Raw genomic sequence first — 4,616 nt, 5'->3', positions numbered from 1 at the left:
GAGAAAAACACATTCAATTTATTCTTTTTAATGATAGAAGAAAAACTAATGCAAAAATTGGTGCAACAAAGAAATTTTGTAATATCTCAGTGCAAAAAATATCAGTGAAAAAATTTTAATAATTACAGTGTAACCTTGGAGGTGGGAACCTTGTTTATATCCTTGTGTTAGTTTCATAGAGCTTTCATAACATTGCTACAAACCTGAGGGCTTACAGCAACAGAAATGTGTTGTCTCACAGACCTGGAATCTGGAAGTCTGAAATCAGGGCGTCAGTGGGGCTCCCTTCCAGTTTGTAGGAGAGAACTTTTTCTTGCTTCTCCCATTTTCTGGCTCCTTCTTGCATTCCTAGGCTCGTGGCAGCATAACTCTGCCTCTGTCTTCACATGGTCTTCCGCTCTCTCTGTCTCTCAGCGTCCAAATCTCCCTCTCCTTTCTTTGGGCCCGTCTTTGGATTTATGACCCACCCTAATTCCAAGATAACTTCATCTGCAGATCCTTAGCTAATAACGTCTGCAAAGATCCTATTTCTAATGAAGTCACCTTCTGAGGTCCTGGGTAAGCATCAGTTTGGGGAAGACACAGGCAGGTAGAGTATAAATTTACATAAACCAAGATCCAAGGAATTTCTTGAATCTAAGTCCATTTGATTTCATCTGCTGAGGTCAACAAGAGGGCTCAACTTGTTGAGCTGTCATGCTTGTTGAGCATTGGCTGTCAATATTTCTGCTATTTATTTTTAAAAGGGCTTTTATATCCCAGTTTCTCCAAGTCTAGCCCAGTAATAAATTACCGCACTAACGAGTATACCTTCTGCATTCAATTGTGTGTCAAATAGCATGCCATGGAGTCTGTCTGGGTTTTCAGTTCATAAGCACAGAGTAAGTCAAAACTAATTTGATTGTATCACAATCCTGGCAAATCCGTCATTAATATGCTCATTGCTCATAGGCAAAGACCTAACACTAAATATGAATATGTGTGGTCTGGCCTCTGGGTCTGGCCAAATCTTTGACAAGGTCTTGCACAGATCCTTGAATCCTTTTCATGGCTCCTCTCACATTTGTGCTTTTTCATCTATTTGAATGTTTGTCTAAATAATGTCAATGAGACCAATGAAGGTGGAGACCCAGTCTATCTTCCCTTGTGTTTCCAGCATCCAATACAAGAGTATGGCTCATAATCAATATTCAACAAACACTATTTGTTGGATAAGTTAAATGAAATGATCACCTTGCCTGTCTGTACTTTCTCATCTCACTTCATAGGGTGATATCCACAGATACGGTCCCTGCCGTCCCTGAACTGGACTCAGGGAAGAAAATCTTCTGGTAATTGGGGCAGTCTTGTTCCCACTGAGAAAACGATAAACATGAACAGAAAGGCAAGGCTTAAGAAATGGGGACAAACACTATTTTCACATAATCAACAGAGATTTTCGCAGCATGCATCACTTTTATTCCCCTTTGGAAAATTAGCAATCTGTTATTGCCCATGCAGGAGGTATGCAATGAAGAGAAAGGTCCAAGAGCTGGGCAGGGGGCCATGGCGAGTAGCAGGAAATTATATCAGGTGACAGCTCATGAGCCCATCCACGGAGTCCCCGTGCCAGATTGCATCTGAATTGGTCACATCGTCCCAGAGAGTGGGCATCCCCACTGTGTGTGTGGAGCCGACAGATTCTGGGTCCGAGCAGTTGCCTGCCAAATCCCCACGAAGCCTCTGTTGGCCGATGCCCCAGGAAGGCCTGGTTTCTGAAAGGGGAGACACCCGCTGTTTAAATTTATGTTGGCTTTCAACTGCCACAAAGACAATCTGCTGAAAAGTTTATCTCAAGTTGAAATGAAAAGGAAACGTCTTAAATAAATCCAGCTGTTTGTTTCAGTTCTTGCTTTTTTAATTTAGTTGAGCCAAGCACATTCATTTTCAGAGAAAAAAAGAAAACTGCAGATGTATAGAGCCCAGGAAATTGATTGGTTGGGGGGGGCGTTGGGGGGGGGGGTTGGTCAAAGAACAAAAATGTCATTTCTGCATAAGAATCCCCATCTTTTCAGATTTTAATTGAGAAATAATGAAGCCTTCCAGCCCACTGAGGAGAGAATAGGAAATGATTTTTCTTCCCTTCCGAAACATATTACCCATTAGAAACTGGATGCGGAGAAATCCCTGGGGGGAAGCTCCGTGTCTCTAAGGCCATCCTTCTCAATAGCTAGCAGAGCTATCACAGCTATCACAACTTTCCCCAAACCTGCATATGCCATGCCACACATTAAAAATAGTAGTCTTTGGCTGCCTGATTGTTTTTGAAGAATTTGCCATGATTCAGTCCTATTCAAGTACTTGCTAACTTCACTGGTTTCATTACCTGGGGGCCAGGTTCAAGTGTAGCTGCTCCACAGCCTGTTTGGACAACGCATTCTTGCAGAAGGTGGGTTCGGAGTTGACTGTGGGCAGAGTGGCCAGTGATCCCTGACTCCATCAGTTCAGCAGCTGGGCAACAAACAACTTTCCAAATACCTAAGTGTGCGTGGAACTCACTGGGCGGCCATGCCTGCTAAAGCTGTCGAATGAATAAGTGATTCTTTTAAATGTTAAAATAAAATGATGTGCACAGGACAAAAAAAGTCTTTGCACAGCACACTGGAATCAACAAATGTTGATCCAGTTTTAACTGAGAAAATCAACAGTTTTTAAAAGGTTAACTAGGTAAAAAGAAAAATAAGGTCTCCGATTATCATGGTAATTGTGCTGATAATTAACTGAACTCTGCAGAGAATAAAGCAAATATGAACTTTGCCAGTGGTCAGGACTCCAGCCTCTTTGCCACCTACCCCTCACAGGCATCTAACCCCACAGCCACCCACTGGTCAAACTCTGTTGAATTCCTGGCTGAATCTGCACTAGGCCTGAGGCTGGGCCAAGGGTGGGCTGTGGCTAGGCCCCCAACACAGAGGAGAGCCAAATAATTGAATGCAGACCAAGAGCACCTAAGTGTCACTGCACAGTGACTCTCAACTGAAAGTGATTTTGTGCCCTCCCCCACCCCAAGCCAGGGGACATTTAGCAGTGTCTGGGGAAATGCTAATTGTTGCCAGTAGGCATGTAGTGAGTCAAGGCCAGAGATGCTACTCAACACCCTACGATGCACACACCAGCTCCCCACAAGGAAAAACTATCCAGTCCAAGTGTCCATCACGAAAGGTTGAGAAACTCTGCCCTCCTTGAATATGTAGTGAGAGGAAAGAATGTCCAAGAGGAGAATTTTTTTTTTATTTCTGTGAATGACTGTCTGGCCAAAGAGACCGTGTTCTGTTAAGGTGAAGTCTAGAAACAAATACAGCGTTAACACATTGTCTGTGAACCTGCATTTACACAGCATACCAAGGTCATGCCGCTGGTGATGGGGTCTCTGGGCTGGTGGTGCTGGCAGTCTAATCACAGGCCCCACAAGGACCTGGGCACCTCAGCCCTCACAGCGCAGTGCAGAGCCACAGGATTAAGCAGTAGTATTGTAACAACTTTCGCAGGAAATAAGCACTAAAGCTGGTTATAAAATGTATTTTTCCCAGTTCTATGAAGATATACTTGACATATAATTTTGTGTCGGTTTAAGGTGTAGAACACAATCATCTGATATATGTATACATGTATCAAAAAGATCACCATAGTACATTTCCTTCACAGCAATCATCATACGTAGTTACACATTTCTTTCTAATGATGAGAATTTTTAAGATCTACTCTTTTATTAACCTGTCAAATGTACAATACAATATTATTAGTCACCATGCTGTACATTACACCCCCGGGATTTATTTATCTTATTACTGGAAGTTTGTACCATTTGAACATTTACCTGTTTCCCCCACCCCACCCCCACCTCTGGAAACCACCAATCTGTTCTTTGTTTCTGTGACTTGATTTTTTAGATTCCACATGTAAACACAATTATACAGTATTTACCTTAAGAACATGTATTCTTTATCCTGGCTTATAGCCGAGTAGTCATTCCATGCTAGTCAATGCTTCTGAAGGACATTTGTGGAATTCCTTACTTTCCAGGTAAAGAGAATGGCTACAAAATGAATTTCTCAAAGAAAACCCCAGTTGTTAAATTCATTTATAAGAACAGAAACGTATTTTCAGAGAGAAAAGCACAAGCATTCAGCTAAATTTACAATTTCCGAATCTAACTCTCCAACTCTGGCCCCTGTGCATCTTCTGGGTACTTCTGCTCCTGTGGAGGCCCTAGTTTCGGGACCCTTGCGAACTCCCCGCCAGGCCTCGCTGCACTGCGGGCAACGACGGCACTGCCAGTTGCTAAACCGTGTCTCTCCCCGCTAGCAGATCACACTGTGCACTGAGCTTTGTTAGGACTACTCCAGTCGGGGCTGCCCCGGACTCAGGGGCGGACTGCCTTTCTGTCTGAACACACATGGAGGCAGACCTCCTATTGCTGGGCTCACCCACAGTCCTTCCCCTTGGATTCATGCCTGAGAAAGTGGAAGGAAAACCTAAAACTTCGCCTCTGCCCTTTTCCTCTGCTTCCATTTCCCGTTTTTCCCCTTCAAGCCAGAAGGTGCAGGCTGTGCTTTTACTTCCCTTTCCTGTCAGCA

The 4,616-nt window shown here is 43.5% G+C and overlaps 1 long non-coding RNA gene across 1 annotated transcript; it reads right to left on the bottom strand.

Annotated features, from left to right (window-relative positions):
- Nucleotides 1-1,566: 1,566 nt before the first annotated feature.
- Nucleotides 1,567-4,082, bottom strand: LOC123822183. Its single transcript, XR_006786230.1, has 3 exons — nucleotides 3,964-4,082; nucleotides 2,366-2,560; nucleotides 1,567-1,754 (listed from the first exon to the last, which is right to left on the bottom strand). It is a non-coding gene; the product is annotated as an uncharacterized LOC123822183 (long non-coding RNA).
- Between the last annotated feature and the right edge of the window lie 534 nt (nucleotides 4,083-4,616).

The sequence above is a fragment of the Phyllostomus hastatus genome, unplaced genomic scaffold, assembly GCF_019186645.2.
Source record: "Phyllostomus hastatus isolate PE091 unplaced genomic scaffold, TTU_PhHast_1.1 phas_contig_40, whole genome shotgun sequence".
In the NCBI taxonomy this organism is placed as follows: domain Eukaryota; kingdom Metazoa; phylum Chordata; class Mammalia; order Chiroptera; family Phyllostomidae; genus Phyllostomus; species Phyllostomus hastatus.
The sequence above is the reverse complement of the archived record's forward strand: the minus strand, read 5'-3'. Positions and strand labels throughout refer to the sequence as shown.